The 16,183-nt window shown below is 42.9% G+C and overlaps 1 protein-coding gene and 1 pseudogene across 1 annotated transcript in view; both read right to left on the bottom strand.

Moving 5' to 3' along the window:
• Positions 1 to 16,183, bottom strand: part of LOC124788484 (probable G-protein coupled receptor Mth-like 1) — a 539,206-nt gene that overhangs the window by 122,339 nt on the left and 400,684 nt on the right. The window lies entirely within an intron of this gene.
• LOC124722294 lies at positions 1,026 to 1,143 on the bottom strand (annotated as a pseudogene).

Below are 16,183 nucleotides of genomic sequence, written 5' to 3'. Positions count from 1 at the left end.
TTATGTTTTAATGTTTGACCTTTTGAAGGACATTATGTTTTATATTTAATGTATGACTTCAGCAACTCAGCTCGTAAATCACTGTACATCTTTGACGATATGTTCTTTATGTAATTACCTTACCTTCTGATGAAGTCACCCTTAGAGGTGACGAAACCTGGTCAAGGTATACAGAAAACCTATGCAACCGGTTGGCTGATTTTTACATATTTTTCAAAAACAGGGACTTCGACATGAAGCGTTTCGTACAAATGCGATATCTGACGAAACGGATTTACGGACACCTTTTATAGTGCCACTTACATGCAGTTAACATTGTTAGCAAAGTGGTTATCGCTAAGCGTGAACAGCTGGCCGCAGTAGCCGAGCGGTTCTAGGGGCTTAACTCCGGAGCCGTGCTGCTCCTACGGTCGCAGGTTCGAATCCTGCCTCGGGCATGGATGTGTGTGATGTTCTTAGGTTAGTTAGGTTTAAGTAGTTCTAAGTCTAGGGGACTGATGACCTCAGATGTTAAGTCCCATAGTGCTTAGAGCCATTTGAACCATAAGCGTGAACATGCATTGTTTTTCTTTCAATTCTTGTTCTAAGATGGATAGGCAGGGTGTTAGCTTATTGATGTACAGAATATCTAGTGATAAATCAATTTATAAATATACAACTCTAGAACCGGCAGTATATTTACAATGTGGTGCCGATATGTTTATAGACCGTTACGGCGATACTTTTTTCGTCGATACACCGAAACATTTTTCGATATAACTAGAGCCGATAATGATGTTTTCTGCATATCGATACATCGGATTCCCTAAAACTCTATACTCCATCCGGACAGGCCATGAAGCCCAACAGTATTGACCGGCCGCCGTGTCATCCTTGGACTAAAGACGTCTCTGGATGCGGATATGGAGTGGCATGTGGTCAGCACACCTCTCTGCCGACCGTATGACAGTTTACGAGACCGGAACCTCTAGTCCTCAATCAAGTAGTTCCTCAGTTTGCCTCACAAGGGATGAGTGCACCCCGCTTGCCAACAGCGCTAGGCAGACCGGATGGTCACCCATCCAAGTGCTAGCGCAGCCCGACAGTGCTTAACTTCGGTGATCTGACGAGAACCGGCGTTACCACTGCGGCAAGGCCGTTGCCTACATCGGACACCCTATGTTATTAAAAACATTCACAGGCGTATGAGGCAATGAAATGCTGGCAGATCATGCGCATCGGTTTGTTTTTCAGTAGCAAATTGGCTTTTAACGCTCCCGTGTTTCCCACTATATGGTCTAAGAGTGAGACAACCAGAATAGTAAAGGGTATTTTCTGAACTCCTATAGTCAGCTGATCTTAATCCTATCGTGTTACGGCGTCAAGTCAAGCGCCGGCACGCAAGTCGGGAACGAGAGAACAGAGAGGACTGTGAAGAAGACGTCAGCCAATCGCACGCTGACCGACCTCTCTCCAGGACGACAACGCGACAGCAGCGGCCTCTAGGCGAAGAGAAAGTAAGCGCCGAGCCCGACTGGACATGACCCAGTTCTCCGAGAAGCTTCAAGACTAGCGACCTGAACAGAAGCGCCAAAGCTCATTACTTTCCTCGTACATTTATGTAGCTCAAACATGAAATAGTTATACTGAAGAGAGTTTTTATTTTGTCTGCCGTGCTTTGATTGCGACACATCTGTTCAACACAAAGTATTTAATCATTTCCTTTTGTAATAAAATTCATTAATACGATTTGCTTGAATGTTGTCTAGAGATCTAAGAAAGCAGTTTCCCCAGACACCCCACATTTGACGACTAGGCATGATTCAACATATCGACCGCATCTTGAATCGTGTGAAGAAATACGCGAGCACCCTGGAGCACACTCTTACAGTCTCCATTCGTAGCGAGCCTCTGTTTGAGCGGGCAATGATACGCAATGCCGCCACTTCTTCCGATGTCTTGTGGACAGAACAGCAATCTTCACTTTGAACCATCGTCCGTGTCATTAAATTTGAGCAGACACATTCGGGACGGTTACGTCGCATTGATAACAGAAGCAGCCTTTTTCCAGACTCTCAAAGCGATGTGGGACCTCCAATAATGCTGAACCAGCACCAGGCACTCGTTGCTTTTTCCGTTAGCGTTGGCGGTAGAACGCGGGCGTTGCTTCCAAGATCGCATTCGGGAGCCGTTACGCCTCAATAGTGAACACGTGGCCGGCTGGGGACGCAGAAAGCGCAGCTGTTTGCCTACTGCAGCTGCGCCTTGCCATGCACTTCACAATGGGCCGCGCTCAGTTTTCTGTTCATGCTTTGTACACTTTCCTTTTTCCTCGCCGACCTTAAATATTACATCTAATTTCCGAAATTAAGCTCAGGAATACAGATTATACACTAGTCAATAATTCATTAACAGTCTTAATCGCATTTATTATTATTAAACACCAACCGGTTTCAACCCGACGTAGGGGTCATCTTCTGGGCGCTTACACCATTAGTCGACTGCTGGTGGTGTCACTCCTGTCTACATAACGGCAGGAAACTATAAAACCATTGTGTAAAAAAAAAAAAAAAAAAAACCAACGTGCCTTTACCTACGACAGTTCCAGTCGAATAGCCCTCATCCCTTCAGCTATCTGTGCAGCAACCAGTTCCTGTTAGTTTGCAAAACACTGTGTGCATCTAACAGCATGTCTGTGATGTCTGTGTGTCTGATCACGTTCATACCATATTACCTTCTAGTAGGACGGAAACAGGAGATCGGAGTTGGAAAAACATGCTGTAATTGTAGTTCTGCATCAGGACGGCTAGTTTAGTAGGACAACAGCAGCAAAAGTAGGCGTAGCCTAGTCTACAGCAGTGTACACGCTACAGCGGTTCAAGCAAACTGGTGCCAGTGCAGGTGTTCCGCTATCTAGAAGCCCCCGTGCAACAACATACAGGGACGATCGGTTCATATTTGTAAACAGTAAACGTCCGAGCACTCGTAATTACACCTGAAATTCGGGAGGATGTAAACAGTATACAAGCAGCTCCATCCGCCTCGACAGTGCAGCGTCTCTGCGTGAACAAAGTTTAAAGTGCTATAAAATGTAACACCTACAGCCGTCCTTACAATGTCATTTATTATATGGCTACCAGTTTCGGTGCTTCGGTGCACCATCTTCAGGTCTTAGCTGACACTGAGTGGGTTATCATCATCCACATACAAGGTTCATCACTGGCCAACATCTATAACTTGTTTTCGCAGACTACCTGTAACAGAGTTGTCTGTCCAACCGTCAAATGGTTGATGCATCGTGTATACGGATGGTGTTAAACCCCTCAGCATCAGCTGAAGCCTGAAGATAGTGTACTGAAGCACCGAAACTGGTAGCCATACATTAAATGGCCTCGCAAGGACGGCTGTAAGGGTTCCATTTTATTACATCAGTGAGCAGTCGAAGTCCCTCAGACCTTCAATCACAAGGATGGACATAGAAAAATGTTTAAAGGGATGTACAGCTGGTTCAAATGGCTCTGAGAACTATGGGACTTGACATCTGAGGTCATCAGTCCTCTAGAACTTAGAACTACTTAAACCTAACTAACCTAAGGACATCACACACATCCATGCCCGAGGCAGGATTCGAACCTACGACCGTAGTGGTCGCGCGGTTCCAGACTGAAGCGCCTAGAACCGCTCGACCACCTCGGCCGGTCGATGTACGGCTGCCAAATACCTTTGTTACGCAAACAAAATTAGGTGAAAAGATTGCAATGAGCACAGCAACACAAAAATCGAGTGTGCAGCAATGGTCCAAGGTATTATCCACGAACGAATATATGTGTGATATCTCTGACAGCAATCGTCGAATGTTCTTTCGTAGAGTTCTTTGAGGGGCGCTCATGGCGTGGGGATGTTTTGCGGAGGATAGAGTCGGTGATTTAACGAGAATTAATGGAATACTAGAGGAGGAAGGCTATCACAGGGTACTGGTTAACAATGCATTTCTATTTAGCAAGGGACTCGTTGGTCGAGGATTTGTTCTGCAGCCGGATAATGATCCTAAACATGCTTCTGAACTGTGCAGAGGGTTTATCAATAGAAGAGAGAAATATGGGGAACGAAAGATTATGACTTGGCCACGTCAGTCACATGGGATGAAGAGGGAAATCGGAAAGCCGAGGCCATCTAATGTTGGAGGTCGATGGAATAATTCAGAGACGCGTTGGATTGCAGTATCTGCAAAAATACTACAAAATATTATTCCCAGAATGCCACGCGTTCGTGCAGCTGCTCTGAGAGGCTAAAATCTAAATCATGTTGTTCTCTGCTTTGATAAAGACTGATAATATTTATTTTGTTGGTTTGTTTACTTTGTACGACGTGTTTGTACATTGAAATAAAGTGTTCAGTTTCTGTCATGGGTGATCGAAAACTTTTGACCGGTAGTGTACTTCATGAAGAATGTGTTCATTGATGGGATGGTGTATTAATGGACTGAGAGTTCCATAAACAACATTCAGCATCTGCATCCAGTTGCAGCCCTAACAATATTCTTGCACCACAGCTGCGGTACTCGATTGCGGTCTCGGTCGAACATCGCCTACGAAGTGCCATTTTACAGTGGAACAACTCACCGTCCATTTAAACCATTGCGTAATTAAACACACATCTAACACAACAGTTGAAGGATTCTTGCTGTGTTTCATGTGTTAATGACATCTAGTCGATTCTGTCCTCCTGTAAATACCACTTCTATACCGACGTCCTCTGGCTTCACTCAAATATCAATGCCGAAGATATCGATACTGTAATCGTATAGATAAATGACGACTCATCTTCAGTAGTGATCTGGGGGCAAAACCGAGCACATGAACCTTGCCATTTCTTAAAATTGCAGCCATTATTATGCATTTTCAGTATTTTCCCTCAAGAAAAACAGCATCAAAGTTAAATGTTGGCTATCATTTAATGGGAGCCTGAAACAACTACTCTTGAATCACTTTTTCCAGCTTCTTTGAATGCATTTCTCCTTATGAAACTGTGTGCTTCCAGAGACCTTCTCAAGTCTCAACTATCAGTGATGTATACAGGGTGGTCCATTGATCGTGGCCAGGCCAAATATATCACGAAATAAGCATCAAACGAAGAAACTACAAAGAACGAAACTCGTCTAGCTTGAAGGGGGAAACCAGATGGTGCTATGGTTGGCCCAGTGGATGGCGCTGCCATAGGTCAAACGGATATCAACTGCGCTTTTTTAAATAGGAACCCTCATTTTTATTACATATTCGTGTAGTACGTAAAGAAATTTGAATGTTTTCGTTGGACCACTTTTTTCGCTTTGTGATAGATGGCGCGGTAATAGTCACAAACCGATAAGTACGTGGTATCACGTAACATTCCGCCAGTGCGCGGTATTTGCTTCGTGATAAATTACCCGTGTTAAAATGGATCGTTTACCAATTACGGAAAAGGTCGATATCGTGTTGATGTATCCTGGGCGATATCATTCAAGTGTCCGGACCGTTGGCCGGATAGTTACGTTATGTAAGTACACAGGAAGTGTTCAGCCACATGTGAAACGTCAACCAGGTGTTTTAGCTGCTGTCGCGGCTAATTCGCACGTCAGAAGCAGACAAACTACGCGAGAATCGGGAATCTCAAAAACGTTGGTGTTGAGAATGCTACATGAACATCGATTGCACCCGTACCACCTTTCTATGCACCAGGAATTGCATGGCGATGACTTTGAACGTCGTGTACAGTTCTGCCATTGGTCACAAGAGAAATTACGGGACGATGACAGATTTTTTGCTCTCGTTCTGTTTAGCGACGAAGCGTAACGTAAACCGGCATGGTTCAAATGGCTCTGAGCACTATGGGACTTAACATCTATTGTCATCAGTCCCCTAGAACTCAGAACTACTTAAACCTAACTAACCTAAGGACATCACACAACACCCAGTCATCACGAGGCAGAGAAAATCCCTGACTCCGCCGGGAATCGAATCCGGGAACCCGGGCGCCGGAAGTGAGAATGCTACCGCACGACCACGAGCTGCGGACAAACCGATATTATATGCACTATTGGGCAACGGAAAATCCACGATGGCTGCGACGGATGGAACATCAGCGACCTTGGCGGGTTAATGTACGGTGCGGCATTATGGGAGGAAGGATAATTGGCGCCCATTTTATCGATGGCAATCTAAATGGTGCAATGTGTGCTGATTTTCTACGTAATGTTCTACCGATGTTACTACAAGATGTTTCACTGCATGACAGAATGGCGAGGTACTTCCAATATGATGGATGTCCGGCACATAGCTCGCGTGCGGTTGAAGCGGTATCGAATAGCATATTTCCTGACAGGTGGATTGGTCGTCGAAGCACCATACCATGGCCCGCACGTTCACCGGATCTGACGTCCCCGGATGTCTTTCTGTGGGGAAAGTTGAAGGATATTTGCTATCGTGATCCACCGACAACGCCTGACAACATGCGTCAGGGCATTGTCAGTGAATGTGCGAACATTACGGAAGGCGAACTACTCGCTGTTGAAGGGAAAGTCGTTACACGTATTGCCAAATGCATTGAGGTTGACGAACATCATTTTGAGCGTTTATTGCATTAATATGATATTTACAGGTAATCACGCTGTAACAGCATGCGTTCTCAGTAATGATAAGTTCACAAAGGTACCTGTATCACATTTGAACAACCGAAATAAAATGTCAAACGTACCTACGTTCTGTATTTTAATTTAAAAAACCTACCTGTTACCAACTGTTAGTCTAAAATTGTGAGCCATATGTTTGTGACTATTACAGCGCCATCTATCACAAAGCGAAAAAAGTGGTCAAACTAAAACATTCACATTTCTTTACGTGTTACAAGTATATGTAATAAAATATGGGGGTTCCTATTTTTAAAAAAACGCAGTTGATATCCGTTCGACCTATGGCAGCGCCATCTAGCGGGCCAACCATAGCGCAATCTGGTTTCCCCCTTGAAGCTAGACAATTTTTGTTGTTTGTAGTTTTTGTTTGGCGCTTATTTCGTGAAATATTTGGCCCGGTCACGATCAATGGACCACCCTGTATATGCAGAGTGAAGCCACGAATGAAAATTTGTACCAACACCAGAGTTCGAACCCGGGTCTCCAGCTCAGTAAGTATATGCTATAACCACTTCGCCACCCAGGCGCAGTGGCTTTGCCCAACTGCACGGAATACCCTAGCACGCTTCCTTCCTCAATCGAAAACCTCATTCATGCCTCAGCCCACTAAACTCGAACAGCACTGCATTGAGGAATTCGGATCGAGGAGGGAGGCGTCCTAGAGTAGTCCGTGCAGTTGTGCAAAGCCACTTTGAGCACTGTTTCTCCAGGACTTCGCCATCTTTCGTGGCCAATTTTACTTTGATAAAATAACCTACCTCCCAAGGTTAGGAGGTAATATTGATTCCACGGACGAATTCTTAACCATATCAGCGAAGAATGCTTTCCATACACAATCTCTGGATTAAAAGTATCCGGGCACCTATAAGTGAAGATTAATACCGAGTATATCAACCCTCTGTTGGGAACACTTTCAGTGAGGTGTCTCACTGTCTATGGAAAAATGGCAGGTCATTCTTCCTCAAGAGCCGAAACCTGACAAGGTAGACATGCTGGACGCAGGCGTAGAGAGCGAAGTCGACGTTCAAACTCGCTCCAGGGCGAGTCAGTCCATTTAACGAGATTTTTTCTGGGACATCTGTCTTCTGACTGGTTTGATGCCGTCCGCCACGAAATCCTAAGCTGTGCCAACCTTTTCATCTCAGAATAGCACTTGCAATCTATGTCCTCAGTTATTTGCTGGATGTATCCCAATCTGTCTTCCTCTACTGTTTTTACCTTCTACAGCTCCCTCTAGTACCATGGAAGTTATTCTCTCATGTCTTAACAGATTTCCTATCATCCCATCCCTTCTTCTCATTAGTCTTTTTCATATATACTTTTCCTCGCCCATTCGCTAGATAACCTCCTCATGCCTTACTTTATCAGCCCACCTAATTTTCAGCATTTGTCTGTAGCACCACATCTCCAATACTTCCACTCTCTTCTGTTCCAGTTTTCCCATAATCCATGTTTGACTACCATAGAATGCTGTGCTCAAAACGACCACTCTCATAAATTTCTTCCTCAAATTAAGGCCAATGTTTGATACCAGTAGATTTCTGTTGGCCAGCAGAGCCCTTTCGCCAGTGCTAGTCCGCTTCTATGTATTCCTTGCTCCGTCCGTCATGGGTTATTTTGTTGCCTTGATGTTAAGTACCTCGGTGTTTCGAGGGCGAGTCAATAAGTCTCAGATGACAGAATACCGCAAATAGTTTTACATGTCGCGCCTATACGTATCTAGAAGGTGGCTGCACAGGTCGCGTGGATGGTAGCCGATACACAGTATTCCGCGGCCAATGGCTTACGATCTGCAGTCAGACCAAGGTGGTTGGTGTGCTATGTGTGTGTAACCGATTGGAAAAAAAGTGATAATTGGGAGCCGAGAAACTGTCAGTAGACCTTGTCCATAGCGAAATTCGTTCCATATACGGTAGAATTGTATTTCTTGGAAATTTGTGTTCAACTGGATACAAAAAGTCAGCAAATGACAAGAAAAGGTCACAAACAAGGAGCGTCCTGGCTGCCCTAGCTACCCAGTGATGGCTCATTGCCGACCGGAGTGGCCGAACCGCTACAGTCTGGAACAGCGCGACCGCTACGGTCGCAGGTTTGAATCCTGCCTCGGGCATGGATGTGTGTGATGTCCTTAGGTTAGTTAGGTTTAAATAGTTCTAAGTTCTAGGGGACTGATGACCTCAGATGTTAAGTCCCATAGTGCTCAGAGCCATTTGATTTTTGAGCCATTAAAACCGAAAAAAAATTATAGCGCACAACGGGAATTCGAACTGCCGCCCGAAAGCACACCCCACTTTCAATCTACTACGCTACTAATTACGCCTCGCATCTAAGTTGTATCTCGAAAAACGTCAGAGCTGATTTATCTGTGTAAGTAACCGTCAGTTAAGTCCCATAGTGGTCAGAGCCGTTTGAACCATTTGATGGCACATTGTTTCCCCGTCTATGGATATTGCGCTACCTCCGGAACACATCGGTCTTCTGGGCTGCAGCAATTTAAGGAACTAAATAAATTTGTTTTGTCAAGAGACGTCACTCATTAGATGCGAACGCTGCCACAAAAATTCCATTCTGCAGGCTTTTAACGTCTTGTCGGAGAATGGGATAAGTGTTTACAAGGGGAGTATGTGGAAGAGGAAAATAATTTTCAGGCTAGTATAAGTGGCTGCCATGTCTCAATCCCAGTTTCGAACTTATTTATTCAGCCTCCCTCCTAATTACTTACAGTTATGTTTGTCTAGATCACAACAGCTGAATGTGTTGAGTATTGATTAACAGTTTCGATTGGTATATCAGGCCATCTTCAGATGATATCATACATAATTCCAGTGAGTATTACGACGAGTGTTAAAATGGAGAATGGATGTAATTTGTGATGGACTACAGAAGGAGGTATTGGGAACGACCTGAACAGAAGATGATCCGGTGTACATACCTAAGCCACAGTATACAACAATGAAATTTAGTGATCGACACAGAAATAATTTGATTCCCCCCCCCCCTCTTTTATTTGCGCTTACACCACACGTCCTCAATTAATTATTGTAGATGTATATTATGACATTTCAAAAATGTTCAAATGCGTGTGAAATCTTATAGGTTTCACTGCTAAGGTCATCAGTCCCTAAGCTTACACACTCCTTAACCTAAATTATCCTAAGGACAAACACACACACCCATGCCCGAGGGAGGACTCGAACCTCCGCCGGGACCAGCCGCACAGTCCATGACTGCAGCGCCCTAGACGGCTCGGCTAATCCCGCGCGCCTATGACATTTCATGCTTTCCCGACGGATATGTTGCAAATACGCTTCTCAGGTTTGCCGCCGGACAATATTGCTTAAATCGCACAATATTTCATCGATGCAACTGCTCGCCGTCTTCAGGTGGTGGTAGATGCTGTTGTCACGTCTGCAAGGAGCGACTGGTGATAATCGCGCGGCGGCGTCGAAATTTATCGGGCGCGTATTGCCTGCTCCCGGTCTGATAAATTTCGACGCCGCGCGCGATCATCAGTCGTGCCTTGCAGACGTGACAGCAGCAGCTACCACCACCTCAAGACGGCGAGCAGTTGCAGCAATGAAATATTACGCGATTTACGCAACAACCCGAAAAGTGTACATATATAAATGTCTTTACACTTTTCCTCTCATTCTGTCCCTACTTCTTGACAGTATTTCCCACATATTTATTTCCTCGCCAATTCTGCGAAGAACTTTCTCATTTCTTTATCGGTCAGAATAATTTTCAACGTTCTTTTACAGTACCACATCTCAGACACTGAGATTCTCTTCCCTTCTTAAACAAGGCTAAACGTGTCCGCAAATGAAATTACTGAAAGGACAAAAAATTTCTAAGCCAACTGATTCCAACAAGTTCGTCATATTTACTGTTTAGATCCATCGTTATGCAACAGTTGTAAGTGGGCTGTTTCTGTGTTGGCAGCGCTGTGTAGCGCTTTGCGTTGGATCTCTGACTGCGCTTTCTTTGTAAGAGTTTCTGTGCCTGATTGGACTCGTTGTTGGAAGTTAATCGCCAGTAGTGTTGGGCAGTTGGAAGTTAGTCGCCAGCAGTGATGGAAGTACTGTTGGGCAGTTGGAGGTGAACAGCCAGCAGTGATGGATGTTAAATGTGAGAAGTTAGCATTGATGGAGGGTAGAGGTCTGAAGTGTTAGCGTAGGCTAACGATCTGTACATGTTCGACTTGGAGGTTGAATATTATTCATGATTATATACCTCTGTACTAGATGTCAATGAAGATTTATGTTTGTGCCTGAACTGGATACATTATTTGGTTTGCAACAAAATCTTTCCTTTGCTAACCACATGCCTATTAATAGTTAGTGGCTTTAGTAGTTAGAATCTTATTTAGCTGGCAGTATTGACGCTCGCTGTATTGCAGTAGTTCGCGCAATGAAGATTTCTGTGAGGTAAGTGCTTAATGAGATCTATAGGTTATTGTTAAGATTTATTTTTAGTCAGGGCCATTCTTTTGCATTAATTATTTGATGTCATGTTCTAATTTTTTTTGAGCAGTCAGATTGCGTTGCGCTACAATATTGTGGGTCAGTGTTGACATGATAAGGATAAGTGAAGAGAAAGTAGGTTCACTTGCATTCAATTTCACTCAGTAGTTGAAGTAAAATATTTAATAAAGAAGTTTCACAGTCAACAGTTACGAGACAACTGTAAACAGTTAGTCTCCTGACAACTGTACATTACAAATTTTAAAAGAGATGGAATTTATACACCAGGTTGTTAATCCGTAAAAATAAAGCTGACATCTCTGCGACTGCAGCCTGTAAATGAATGAAGTGGTACCTCTCATGACTTCCTCCGACATTTTTCTGTCATTTTTTACTCTGATGCAGTGAACACTGCTCTTAAGTCAAATCGGGTAACGTGCAGAGAACCTAATGGTATCATGAGAGCGGACTGATTAAAGTGAGCTGTTTCTTGATTCTGGAAGCCTTTGATATAGTTCTGCATTATCGGTTAGTCTGTGTGGTACGTGCTTACGGAATATCGGATAACACAAGTTTAGTTAGAAATCAATGTTGTGCTTTATCTACATGAAAGTGTCAGCTGCATAAGAAAGCAATAGGGTGATGGTTCGAAAACCACTGCACTCAGCGTTGATTTGAACTCTGTGTTGGCTAAAGTTCTTTACACTACACCAACTCTTCTAGCATTAAATCCAAAAAGCGAAGAAACGTTGACGGAAAGAACCTGAAGAGTGCAAACGCTTGTTGGCACAGAAATGCCTACACAAAAAAAAGCTGTCTATTAACTTCACAGTCACACATTGTGTCTGGGATAACAACTTCACATAACAATAATCAGCTGCGTTAAATGAGACAGATAAGACGGCACGCAGAACACGAATGAAAGGATGCCGCTTCTTGTTTTGTTACTGGTAATTACACGCCATTTCACACAGAGTAAGTAAGCGAATAGATATAGCTGACCCTCGGACCTCGGTAATAAATCTAGCAGATCGCCTTTATTTCTTCCTCCTCCTTTATGTTTCGTACGTGGACACACACACACACACACACACACACACACACACACACACGGGAATTCTAATCTCAAAGGGCTTTAACTGCAGTTCTTAAACATCTAAAAGCAACACTTCCTACTGTATGATACTTTAAGCAGACGAGAATGAAATTTGAGCAATGTTTTGCTGACTTTGGCTAAGGTCATTTGCATGTTACATCACAATGACGCGAATGTATCAATTTAGAGACTGTTTAACATATACGTGTTGAAATGTGGTAACTACTGACAGTGAATTAAATGTAAATTTAATTGTAAACTAACAGACAGTGAATTAAAAGTAAATTTATTTGTAAACTAACAGAAGTACGTATGTATTTCGTGGGTTTGTTCCTCATAGTTTACTTGCTGCAGGGCTTTGTGTAATGGTACTTTCAATTTCAGTGATGAATTAGCTTGCAATACAAACCAACAGAATGTTATTGAAACAAGATGAGCAAAGAACGTTAAAGTCCTGGTTTGTTTCTCTCCAGACCTCCATGACACGGACTAAGAAAGTGGCTGACTGAGTTCCTTTTCCAATTTTCTACAATTTAAATTCCCCTGACTCGACGAAAACTTCCATCTCAGCAGTTAACTCCTGAGCATGTTTCAAATTTATCTTTGCCGTTGCACTAGTCGATGCATAAAATTAACTTAACAGTCAGTCATCCCAAAATATCAGTAAACACATTTTTTCAATGTATTTGCAGCGTCTTCTTTTGCAGTATACATAATACGTCGATTTGTTGAGGCGCTCTTCTCATTCATGGAAGGATATGCTTGGAGCTAAGACTGTTCTTTTTGGAATGACAACAACTGATTTCCCGAGTGAGAAAAGTCACCGCAATATCTATTCGTTGAATCACGAAGCAAAATGTTCTGTATTTTTTGCCATTAAGCAATGCTATCAATTCTATAAAACATTAGTTTTCCTATAAAAAAAAAACCGAACGATGCTATTTTTCAATTCCTACATCGATCTGGAGTGAATTATACCTTCCAGCCACAAACATTACGGATAAAATATTTCAAATTTATTTTATTTGTCAGTGCATCGCTTGGGATTTAATCTAAATAAAACAGACATCAGACTAGAAGTTGGGTTAAGCACGATATTGTACCAAGGGTAATTGCTTTGTGGATCCCTATGACCTGTGACTCTGCTGATTGAAGCACCAACAGAAACTTTTACGGCAGATTCCGAAACGAAGAAGACGATCGTGTGAAACCCAGCTCGCGTTATTCGTCCACGAGACTCACAGGGCCATAGACACGGGTTCCCAGGTAGATCCCGTGTTTCTTGACTTCCGCAAGGCGTTTGATACGGTTCCCCACAGTCGTTTAATGAACAAAGTAAGAGCATATGGACTATCAGACCAATTGTGTGACTGGATTGAAGAGTTCCTAGATAACAGAACGCAGCATGTCATTCTCAATGGAGAGAAGTCATCCGAAGCAAGAGTGCATTCAGGTGTGCCGCAGGGGAGTGTCGTAGGACCGTTGCTATTCACAATATACGTAAATGACCTTGTGGATAACATCGGAAGTTCACTGAGGCTTTTTGCGGATGATGCTGTAGTATATCGAGAGGTTGTAACAATGGAAAATTGTACTGAACTGCAGGAGGATCTGCAACGAATTGCAATTGAATCTCAATGTAGACAAGTGTAATGTGCTGCGAATACATGGAAAGAAATATCCTTTATCATTTAGCTACAATATAGCAGGTTAGCAACTGGAAGCAGTTAATTCCATAAATTATCTGGCAGTAGGCATTAGGAGTGATTTAAAATGGAATGACCATATTAAATTAATCGTTGGTAAAGCAGATGCCAGATTGAGATTCATTGGAATAATCCTAAGGAAATGCAGTCCGAAAACAAAGGAAGTAGGTTATAGTACATTTGTTCGCCCACTGCTTGAATACTGCTCAGCAGTGTGGGATCCGTACCAGATGGGGTTGATAGAAGAGATAGAGAAGATCCAACGGAGAGCAGCGCGCCTCGTTACAGGATCATTTAGTAATCGCGAAAGCGTTACGGAGATGATAGATAAACTCCAGTGGAAGACTCTGCAAGAGAGACGCTCAGTAGCTCGGTACGGGCTTTTGTTGAAGTTTCGAGAACATACCTTCACCGAGGAGTTACAGTATGTTTCTCCCTTCTACGTATATCTCGCGAAGAGACCATGATGACAAAATCAGAGAGATTAGAGCCCGCACAGAGGCATACTGACAATCTTTCTTCCACGAACAATACGAGACTGGAACAGAATGGAGAACCGACAGAGGTACTCAAAGTACCCTGCGCCACACACCGTCAGGTGGGTTGCGGAGTATGGATGTAGATGTAGATGCAGATATAGAAGCTTTTACGATGGATTCTGAAACAATGGAACCTGACAGTTCTGACAAACCCGAAAACTTTCTGAATATGAATACCACGCCAGTCATGCGAAGAAAGAGACATTCTGAAGTCTTTCAGGGATCGATTTGTAAATGTTTCCACTGTTACTCTTTATGGTGTTAGGTCGCCGTACATCTTACACTTGCCAGTACCCTGTCATTTCTAATATCTCACTGCCCCTTAAATTTACAATAAACGATTTTTTTTGTAGACATCTAATTTATTGTCTGTCCATTCAGTGTTTTCAACTGTGCAGTTCTTCCCAGTAGACAACAATTTCTGAATGCTTAGTACGTAGGCCAAATATGCCAAGAGAAGAAAGGAAGATTTATGTTAAGCGTCTTGTCATTGGAAACTGAGGACAGGCTCGGATTGCAGACGAAAAATTTTCAAAGGAACTACGACGGTATTTGCCTTAAGCAACTTACGGAAACAACGGTAAACGTAATCTGGCTGACCTGCCGTAACTTAAACTGACGTCTTCCTGGCGACAAGTCCACAGTCTTTATTTTCTCAACTATGTTTCTAGAAACTGCAGGTTTCGTTACAACACCTTATAGACTCCACCAAATTTCATATACTTTTAGTTCTCTCCAATCGTGATTTAATTTGGTTACTTTTCTAACAATACGAAATAACGCAAGTGCTAGTTGTAGAAACCATATCAGTAAAATTTACCGTGGTCTACTTCACGAAAATAATTCAGTATTTTACATTATTTTTCATCTGCCTGTTTATATTGACAATATCATTCATAAATTGTTGATTATATTAAACGGGGTATTAAGATTTTGATTTCATGATGCTACTATACGCTGATGATCAGCTCATAACACGAGAACCTGAAGAAAATGTTCGAATTGCAGTACGTAAGTGGAATCAAATTGCCACTAAATGCAGAAGGAGAATATCGAAAGATAAAACAAAAGAGATTATATTGGAATCCAAAACAGCCTCAATTAGAATAGATGGGCAAATATTTGAACAAGTAAGAGAGTTGAAAATGTCTAGGCTGCAATTTTAAATTTCGCAAGTGAGATGATGCAGAGCTAAAATTGGCCAGATTCAGACGTTTCTGTGGAACCATACAATGCACGTAAGAAGTAATGTATGGAAATTTTACGAAGTAATAGCGTTGCCTTTGCTGCTGTAAGGTAGCGAATGTTGGATCCTAAAACGAGATCGATTACGACAAATCGAAACATCAGAGATGAAGTTCCTCCGCATTGTATCGGGATTTTCATTGTTAGACCATAAAAGAAACACCGATATTAGAACTAAATGCAGAATCGATTTCAACTATAATTAAAAAATATGGCATTTTAAAGAACATAGCCGCGCGGGATTAGCCGAGCGGTCTTGGGCGCTGCAGTCATGGACTGTGCGGCTGGTCCCGGCGGAGGTTCGAATCCTCCCTCGGGCATGGGTGTGTGTGTTTGTCCTTAGGATAAAAAAAATGGCTCTGAGCACTATGGGACTCAACTGCTGAGGTCATTAGTCCCCTAGAACTTAGAACTAGTTAAACCTAACTAACCTAAGGACAGCACACACATCCATGCCCGAGGCAGGATTCGAACCTGCGACCGTAGCG

This window comes from Schistocerca piceifrons, chromosome 1, assembly GCF_021461385.2.
Source record: "Schistocerca piceifrons isolate TAMUIC-IGC-003096 chromosome 1, iqSchPice1.1, whole genome shotgun sequence".
NCBI classification, from domain to species: Eukaryota; Metazoa; Arthropoda; class Insecta; order Orthoptera; family Acrididae; genus Schistocerca; species Schistocerca piceifrons.
This window is presented reverse-complemented; position numbering and strand designations above follow the sequence as displayed.